Source organism: Onychostoma macrolepis, chromosome 12, assembly GCF_012432095.1.
Source record: "Onychostoma macrolepis isolate SWU-2019 chromosome 12, ASM1243209v1, whole genome shotgun sequence".
NCBI classification, from domain to species: Eukaryota; Metazoa; Chordata; class Actinopteri; order Cypriniformes; family Cyprinidae; genus Onychostoma; species Onychostoma macrolepis.
The window spans coordinates 20057128-20067261 of NC_081166.1; the positions used below are offsets into that span (position 1 = coordinate 20057128).

The 10134-nt window shown below is 36.7% G+C and overlaps 1 long non-coding RNA gene across 1 annotated transcript; it reads right to left on the reverse strand.

Moving 5' to 3' along the window:
* Nucleotides 1–5595: 5595 nt before the first annotated feature.
* On the reverse strand, nt 5596–8108 carry LOC131550553 (uncharacterized). Its single transcript, XR_009273568.1, has 3 exons — nt 6918–8108; nt 6338–6593; nt 5596–6141 (listed from the first exon to the last, which is right to left on the reverse strand). It is a non-coding gene; the product is annotated as an uncharacterized LOC131550553 (long non-coding RNA).
* Between the last annotated feature and the right edge of the window lie 2026 nt (nt 8109–10134).

Consider the following 10134-nt stretch of genomic DNA (forward strand, 5'->3'; position numbering starts at 1 on the left):
CGATCGTCTTTACACTCGTCGGTCTTCACACGAGGGCTGCCGCGGTATACAACCCAGTTTTATACTTGCCTAATTATTCGTTAAAGAAGTCAGCTGACCACGCCTTACTACTTAGCTAAACGAAACTGGGAATTCCCACGATACGGCCGAGAACAAACGCCACTTCACTTTACCACGGTAAAACACAGTATGCAAAACAAAGTTTCCTAGCAACAACAACTGTGCTGAAATCTAATGAGAAAAGACAAAACACTTACAAACTGCTGTTCTCTTCTGCTGTTCTTCTGCTTCAATGATAAGATTAAACACTCAATTTTCAATTTTCAGTTAAAGGCATTTCATTATTGAATTCAGAGATGTCATTGTCTAGCTCAGTTTAGTTTAAATATTATCTGTGCAATCAAATCGGCGATAATTGCTAGAAATTAAGTGTCCCCAACTGAGCAAGCCAGAGGCGACAGCGGCAAGGAACCAAAACTCCCTCTGTGACAGAATGGAGAAAAAAAAAACCTTGGGAGAAACCAGGCTCAGTCGGGGGGCCAGTTCTCCTCTGACCAGACGAAATCCGCAGTTCAAAAGTTTATATTTCTATTTTAATTTTGTTGCAATTTCTAACAATAGTAGTATTATGTAGTTAGGTATTTTATTATATTTTAGTTATTTTGTTATATTTTTTTATTTTTTTTGTATTCAATCGAGGTTTTCACTGGGGATATGTTTCTGGGGGTCATCTGGGTGTCCTGGTCTCCGCTGACGATCAGGGCTGTAGACATCATCTCTTGGTGCTGATCCACCATCTGACCGGATACAGACTGAGAAACAGAATAGGAAAGAAATAGACAAATATTAGCATAGATGCCATTCTACTTACGATGTAACGAGTACATCGTGTGTTATGGGGAGTGTTCCCGGTTTCGGTTGATCTAATTAATGCAGCCTAACAATCCTTTAACGGATTTGAATAATATAAGCGTATTAGTGTGTTATGTGTAAGCCAGGCTAAAGAGATGGGTCTTTAATCTAGATTTAAACTGACAGAGTGTGTCTGCCTCCCGAACAGTGTTAGGTAGATTGTTCCAGAGTTTGGGTGCTAAATAGGAATAGGATCTGCCGCCCGCAGTCGATTTTGATATTCTAGGTATTATCAAACTGCCAGAGTTTTGAGAACGCATTGGACGTGGAGGACTATAATGTGATAAGAGCTCTCTCAAGTACTGAGGAGCTAAACCATTCAGGGCTTTATAAGTAATTAACAAGATTTTAAAATCTATCCGATGTTTGATAGGGAGCCAGTGCAGTGTTGACAGAACCGGGCTAATATGGTCATATTTCCTGGTTCTAGTAAGGACTCTAGCTGCTGCATTTTGGACCAACTGTAGTTTGTTGATCAAGCGTGCAGAACAACCACCCAATAAAGCATTACAATAGTCTAACCTTGAGGTCATAAACGCATGAATTAACATTTCTGCATTTGACGTTGAGAGCATTGGTCGCAATTTAGATATGCTTTTGAGATGAAAAAATGCAGTTTTACAGATGCTAGAAACATGGCTTTCAAATGACAGATTGCTATCAAACAGCACACCTAGGTTCCTGACTGATGAAGAAGAATTGACAGAGCAGCCGTCAAACACAGAAGACATTCTGAACTTTCCTGTTACAATGGCTGCCACTGTTCCAAAAACTCCTAAAACCGCTAGAAGAGGACCTGTTGATATGAGAAAGGAACTGACTTTTGCACCAAGAAAAAAACAAGGAGTTAGTTTGACAAAGTTTCTTCATGATGATGTGAATATGATGACTCATGATTTCCTTATGTCTGGTGATCGTGTTGGGAGATATGTGTTTGACAAATTAATGCGCGTTGTGAAGCTCTATGCTACAGATATCGAAGATAATTTTACAACGTGGGAACCCTGTCTGATTTTCCCTGCTAAAAACTGGTGGTTATTTTACAACTACGTCTGGAGAGATTTGAATGACTGCGGTGATGACCCTTTGTACATTGCAGAGTGGAATGGTATAGTTCCTGACACAAGATTTCGTGTGGTTGGTGATCACAGTAAAAAGTTACCGGATGACTGTGTTTACATTTTCTGCTGCAACGACAAGACAAAGATCTGTGAGCGTGTGTGGCCTATTCCTGAAGCAGAACTTTACATGCACTATGACATGAAGTTTTTGTTTCAGTGGAAAGATGTTCATATAATTAACAATGTTTTTACATGTATTGACAAGATGTTCAGATGGTGTGATATGTACGATCGTTACAGCTCTGTAAAGGTGAAATTGTTCCACCCTGAACAGGGCATTCCCGAGACCCCAAACTGTCTCTCATCTCCACCCACATATTACAGCCATTAAAAAAGTCTGCAGATCCATTTATCTCCATGGATAAATTCTGCATGGAGCTGGGGTATCACAACCTGACCTTTCTTGCGACGGCAGTAGCGGTGCGATAGCTGGAGCTGCGGCCTGTGCTGGCATTGATGACACCGACGGAAGTATCCGTACCGATGCATTCAAAATCATAAAAGCAACTATTGTGGTCATACTGGAACATCTTATCAACAAAAAGCTTAAGGAACTTTGTCTTGGTTGTGCGGTGGATCATCCTAGTCAGCTTAGACACTCCTGTTTGTTTGAACCCAGCGCCTATTTCTTTGACGCGTACTTTGAGGAACTATCACGTAATCTGGTAAAACCTGAGCTTAAACACATCATAGCTCAAGCACTGAACCGATTCGGTTTAAGGATTAATCCACACAGGATCCAGGGTTCAGTGGACACTATATTGTGTGAGCTACGTGACGAGGTTTACATTGTGGAGAAGCTTCGTGAGGTCAGAGAAAAAGTTGTGGATGTTACCAGCGAACAGATTGTCTATGACGCAGTGGACAGCTGGAAGGGCAGCGCGCACACTGGACAAGCATAACATTGTCATGGGGAACGGATGGTGTGTTAATGTTCTGACAAAATGTATATTTAGACAACGTATTAGATGTGAAATTACCAACTTACTGTACAAGATCAGTGATGACAATCCTGATGTGTCCTTAGCAGTAAAAGGATGCGCTGTTGATGCCAAACGTTTTACAAACCTCAAGAAACAAATGGCTGTTGTAAGAGCCATGTCAAATGACTGGTCTGATGTTATGCGTATGTGTATTAACTCCAGTGAGACGGTTTCTGTAACTATCATAAAAATACTAGACCTGATGACTGAATGTGGTAGTAACATTAGAATTGCAGACATTTTATGTATGTGTACATATGTAACAGACCTGTGTACGGTATTGATTTCAAGAAATGATCAGACTAATGTTTATGAGATTATTGAAACTCTGATTGACTATGTGATAGAGAAAAAAATTGTAATGTGTGTAAAGTTTCTTCAGTACATTGATGATGTTTGAAAACTTCTTTTTGATAAATAAAAAACAATTCACTTTAAGCCAAGGTGTTATTCTTTTCTAGACTCCGGAGTGACAAAATGTCCGAGCAGACACTGAAAAAAATTTACTATACTCCTTCTAACCCGGGGGCTCTAGGAGGTAAAAAAACGATTAAAAGATGCCGTTTTAAAGGAAACAGGTGTTCGCTTAACTGATAAACAGATTTCAGACTGGCTAGCTGGCGAGGATGCATACACACTACACAGGACAGCGCCGCTAAAATACAAAAGGAACAGAGTTTTTGTGTATGGTATTGACATGCAGTTCCAGGCAGATCTGGTTGATATGTCGGCATTTGCTAAGGAAAACGATAACAACCACTTTCTGTTGACATGCATAGATCTCTTCAGTAAATATGCATGGACACGTGTGTTAAAAAACAAGAGTGGGCCGGAGCTGGCTAAGGCTTTTGAATCCATATTGAAAGAGGGCAGAGTACCGCAGAAATTACAAACAGATAAAGGAAAAGAGTTTTTTAACAAGCATTTCCAAAACATAACAAAAAAGTACAATAACTTACATTTTGCTACAGACACAGACTTAAAAGCTAGCATTATAGAACGCTTCCACCGCAGCTACAAAGCTAAAATGTTTAGGTATTTAACAGCTCCAGATCTCGTGGATGGATACAGTGCGAGCTATCATAGAAGCATCAAGATGAGACCGATTGATGTTTGCAAAGAAAACGTATCTACGGTGCTACATAACCTATACGGAACTAGGGGTTCACACAGCGTCAAGGTTATTTTTAAGTATAAGATTGGTGACAAAGTTAGAATCTCTAAAGTAAGGGGTCCGTTTGCAAAAGGATATGAGAAAAACTACACAGAAGAATTTTTCACAGTAAAAACATGTATCCCACTGTTGTAAACCTTTATTCTTCTTGTCGAAGCAGAGACCAGGAGACGTTGGGATATCTTTCATACAGAAGTTACTCTTTATTGAGAACTCGCTGTGCGTCGCTGTAGTCATCCAAGTCCAACTAAAGCAGTGATACATTGTAGTTTAAATACATTTAGGGGGCAGTGCTTAGGAATGGAAACAAAACACCTGGGTGACGACTTTAAACAAAGCATGCAAATGAGAGAGGATTTGATTCTATCAAGAGAAAACCGGTTTGGCAGGTTATCTGGCTTGCTCAAAAGAGAAAGACAGACCCAATCAGCTTAACACTCGATTGCATTGATAATCCAATCAGTCTAATGATTCAACGTCTGGGCCAGGGGCTCCGAAAGCCATTTGCAGAACAAAAGATTCGAGTCTCAGTGATCTGACTCATTTAACTTACAATAAGAGAACAGGAACTGGCAGGGACCTCTTGTTACCAACTTTGTTTAACAGAATCGTTCATCTGATGTCATCATCTTCACCATAAATGCTAAATACAATGTATATAACTTCTTCAGTTTGTACACTATTACATTGGAATCTAAATTAAACGTTTAAATAAATTTGTAATCCCACACCACGAGATCCTCCTGTCTATACCCAGGTGAAAAATAAATATATTTAAATTGTGCTTTTTCAGACACACTTAATATATTTATATTATACTGTACTACTTGCATATTAAATGTATTATTTTGAAACAACTTTAAGTATATTAAGTGTATTTCAAGATATGCTTAAGTTCAATTTTAATCTATTTGTAATATATTTAATATATTGAAATTGTGTTAAATTGGAACCACTTTAAGTATATTTAGTGCAATTTAAGTGTATTTTTAAAAATACATTTAAAATGTACTTTTAATACTCCATGAACTACAGGTAAGGTATATTTGAAACATCGTTTTAATGTGCTTCAAGTACATTTCAATTGTATTTCAGCTCATTAGAAATGCATTAGCATTACACTACTAGTATATTATATTATATTTATTAGTATTATATTTTTCAATATATACACACACACACACACGTACACTTTGATATTTAGAAAACTTTAATGTATTATATATTGTGTACATTACAAATATTCATGAAGTACATTAAAAAAAGTACAGCAGCATATACACTGGTGAAAAAAACAAAAACAAATAATATTATACATACTATTAAATGTATTAAAAATGCACTTGAAATACAAGTATGTTTATAGTATTTTTGTATTACTACAAACATACTCAAGTACATTTTAAAACATTATACAAAAAACATAAATGAAAAAAAGACTGAAATGCTATGGAAGAGCCATCTTATCCATTTGTAGAACATTTCAGTTATACCTGTATTACTGAAAAGTAAAGAATTTTACATCAATGAATAAATAAAAATTAAAATGCAATTTTCTGAAGAAAAAAAAAAACATGTAAAGTGAATAGATGTGTGTGCAAAGACTGAAGATGATAAAGTTCAAGCAACAGAATAGGGAGGGATGGAGGGGTTTTGGAGGTGGACGAGGAGATGGTGAAGGGATGGTGATGAGAGGATGACGATGATGCCCTGGCGGCTTAGATGGAGTTTGGCACATGGCACAGACCCAGAGCATCCCAGTGCTGACAACACACGGCGGAGTCGAGGGAGCGAGGAGCCAAGATGTAGATGGTGTGGCTGCTGACATCTGGGGGCCGACCAATGGAGACAGAGCTGGTGGATCCGAAGCCGCAGACTAAGGGCCGATGGAGCTGAGTGTCGTCGCAGGTTCCGGAGACCTGGGCACAGCCTAGTCAGTAGTGTCTTGCAGCTTTAGAAAAAAAACAAAACAGAAACAAAATTAGATAACAGATTTTTACACGAATGACTGAAAAGAAGCACAAATTAGCCACCTGGAATGGACACATTGCTAACGTTTTTCTTCCAAGATTGACCGAATCCCCCTCTATTAGGCCTGATTCAAAAATCTCTATAACAGAGGTGATACGACATTAAAATATACTTACTATTCCTTTGCATGTCTTTGCACTCAGATTTCATTTGGTCTTCTATAGCAGTTGATCTGAAAAACAACAAATGTTAATATTTCTCACACGCACAAAAAAAGGCAAATGATGATTGATGATTTGTTTTCTATTTAAGAATGACAGAACAATGTACCTGGTCGGAAATATAGTCAAAAACCTTACCAGCCTCCGCAGTTTCAGATGTACTGTATGCTTTTATAAGCAACCCTTCTTACAATTTAATCTTTGTTCTTATCTGTAATGAGAAATATATATCAGAAAATAAAGTCATAAGGTTGTCAAGCTTGAACAAATATAGACACCAATCAACCAACACTACCACAGTTTGCTGATCAGCTCAAGACAAAGTAATTGTATGTTCATAATCATGGTTTTTCAAAGATCATTAACCTCATTACAATGAAGCCAAATTGTTCAGGAAATCAGAAATAAATATACTTCATGTTGCAAATAAAAGAATGTTAATGTTAACTAATTTTATTTTATTTTTTTCTGCCAATGCATGTGTCAAAAACATGACTGATACAGACAAATAACGTTAATTAAATACAAATCTTACCTGAAGTCACAGTGAGGTTCTGAAGCCAGACATCATACACGCTCGCAGAAGCTGGTAACAATAAGAACATACCGCTTTATGCCATGGTCTGTCTGAATACTGGATTCTGATTGGCTGGCAGGTGTTGATTAAATTCGTTGAACTGCAGGTAGTTCCAGGTCAGTTTAATCACGTTCTATATTAATGCGCTTCCTATAAACATTGGTAACCATAGTAACATACAATTACAGTTGAATAGTAATACAGACGAAAATAACCGTCATTTTTATCGTTCCGGTCAAATATTGCAGCACAAATTATTAACATCTTTAATATGTGAATGCTGGCAAATGACCATGGCATGAACGGCATAATCAACGGCTAGCTGTGCATTAAACGATTTGAATGCACTCCGCTGCGCGTCGGGTGGTTCCTCGCCTCCACGTCCTGCATTCAAATCGTTTAATGCACAGCTAGCCGTTGATTATCCCTTACATATTTTATAATTAATTTCATAGTTCCCCCAAAACAATTTGAATTCTGCCATCACTCACCCTTAAGATGCTCCAAACCATCTAAGACTTTCGTTCATCTTCGAAAGAAAAGCGGAGATATTTTAATGAAATCTGAGAGAATTATGTTCCTTATGTGTCCAATTATGTGATTAAAAGATTCATCAAAGATGTTCACGTTTCAAAAAGTTAATCGCAAAAAAACATCGCCAAAGTAATCCATATGAATTGCGTTTCCTCCAAGCGCCCTAAAGAGACACGATCACTCTATATAATATAACACTGTTTAAATTTAGACTTATATTCACATTCAAGGGACATTTGCACGCACATCATATTTGATTTACAAAGCTCTCTGCTGCGAGCTCATTATCATACGAACCAATCAGAGCCGTTCAATGGCTCTGGAACCAATCAGGTTCAGTCTGTGTTGTTTGAATTTAAACACAAATAAACGTGTTTTTTTTTTGTTTTGTTTTTTTCTCATTAAGTTGGCTTGAAAAATCCTGTCATCCACACATTCTCGACGTCATCATCCATGGCCTGTAAATACTTCATTGGTATCAGATATGATGTTGAAATCCTTGTGGGAATTGAAATGTATATTAGAAAATAAAGGCGTCAAGCTTGAACAAGTTTATAAACACCTAGCTTATTACAATTAATGTATCATGTAATGAACAACAGCCTAATAAACCAAAGTAGCATAACCCATATTAAACAACATATTTTAAATACTGCAATGGTTAATAATATTTGACAAAGGTTTGTACATTGTAAATGTAAAAGTGTTTTTCAAAATATCGTACTTTTCCAAATATAAAAATTATAAATACATAAATATTTAAAATATAACCATGTGTAGACCTACTGCAATATTACGGTGACGCATTGCTGCCGCACACATATTTTTTTTCCACTCAATTATGTCGTAATAACGAGATCTTATCTCGTTTTAACGACATCTTTTCTCGTAATAACGAGATGTTTTCTCGTTAAAACGACATCTTTTCTCGTAATAACGAGATGTTTTCTCGTTAAAACGACATCTTTTCTCGTAATAACGAGATGTTTTCTCGTTAAAACGACATCTTTTCTCGTTAAAACGACATCTTTTCTCGTAAAAACGAGATGTTTTATCGTTAAAACGACATCTTTTCTCGTAATAACGAGATGTTTTCTCGTTAAAACGACATCTTTTCTCGTAATAACGAGATGTTTTCTCGTTAAAACGGCATTTTTTTCTCGTTAAAACGACATCTTTTTTTCTCATAATAACGACATATTATGTCATAAATATTTTCCCGTTATAATAGATGGTAGCCTACATTATGTGAGCAAGCTGATTGTCCGTGCTACTGTCCTGACATAATCTGCACGCTGCTGAAGTTATGAAATACACTGTTTTAAATGTATTTTAATGTAATGGTTTTAATTTGTAGCGGCATGTTTATTAGGATTAATCTCCAATCTGTCTACAATATAGTGCTATTAACTGCACTCAGACCCATGACTCATTTAGGCTATATGATCAGATCAAAACAGCAATTTTTGAATATCCACTCTGGGCTTGGAATATTTCTTTATTTTAATGACTGAAGTTTGATTTAACAACAAATCGAAATACGAACAAAAAGAAATAAAGGCATTTTCTAATAGGCTAATAATAATAATAATAATAATAATTATTATTATTATTATTATTATTATTTCGTTCTGTTTGGCAAACGGGAAAACGAAAATGAACGGTCTTGATACTTTACTCTGATTATATATGTCTTAATTATATTATTAAATTATATCTTTAGCTGAATCAAGCCCCGCATCGCATCGCGTTCCTCTTCTGGGTTAAATTCCATGCTTCGCTTTAGGCGGCGTGTGCACCAAAGCGTTTTTGCCAGCTGAAAACGCTCGGCTGTGAGCGCTTGACAGCGCAGCGTTTTTCCGTATACTATACCCAGACAGCAAAGAGTGTCGGCTCAGATCCGGCCCACAACTGGCCCGCATGGATTTCACACGGGCCAGAACTATGTTGCTGTCTGGGCAGACTGTACTTTTTGGTTGCTATGATACGGAATCCGCTGAAGTAATGGCAGACACATCGCGAATGAAATGTTTCTCCAAACATTATATTTCATAACAGATTAACTCTTCTGTGTGATGGGATAGACAAGACTGAGTTGAAAAGTGGCGTTTTTAGGCTGGCCCATGCACAAATAGCCTATAGTTCTTTTTTTTAACCCACGAACAAAAAATACGAAAAAGCTTTCCCATTTGCCAAACAGAACGAAATAATAATAATAATAATAATAATAATAATAATTATTATTATTATTATTATTATTAGCCTATTAGAAAATGTCTTTCTTTATTTTTGTTCGTATTTCGATTTGTTGTTAAATCAAACTTCAGTCATTAAAATAAAGAAATATTCCAAGCCCAGAGTGGATATTCAAAAATAGCTGTTTTGATCTGATCATATAGCCTAAATGAGTCATGGGTCTGAGTGCAGTTAATAGCACTATATTGTAGACAGATTGGAGATTAATCCTAATAAACATGCCGCTACAAATTAAAACCATTACATTAAAATACATTTAAAACAGTGTATTTCATAACTTCAGCAGCGTGCAGATTATGTCAGGACAGTAGCACGGACAATCAGCTTGCTCACATAATGTAGGCTACCATCTATTATAACGGGAAAATATTTATGACATAATATG